Raw genomic sequence first — 247 nt, 5'->3', positions numbered from 1 at the left:
TTCACAGTTCAGATTAGATGGAAAAAACAGTAATATTGACAATCTTGAAATATGTTCCAAGTTTTTATCTATTACTATACGACGACACTCTGGAAATCTCAAAGAAATTGCGCCCAACGTGCCTTCCCATCCTTCCATTTGTTTGGCGTCTAAGCATATTTAGGAGCCGAATCCGGGAACCAAGAAATAATTTTACTTCTTGAATCTTGTCTCTCGGTCAATCATCTAAACCAAAAAAGAAGGGCGC

Source organism: Olea europaea, unplaced genomic scaffold, assembly GCF_002742605.1.
Source record: "Olea europaea var. sylvestris unplaced genomic scaffold, O_europaea_v1 scaffold1440, whole genome shotgun sequence".
Lineage (NCBI taxonomy): Eukaryota > Viridiplantae > Streptophyta > Magnoliopsida > Lamiales > Oleaceae > Olea > Olea europaea.
The sequence above is the reverse complement of the archived record's forward strand: the minus strand, read 5'-3'. Positions refer to the sequence as shown.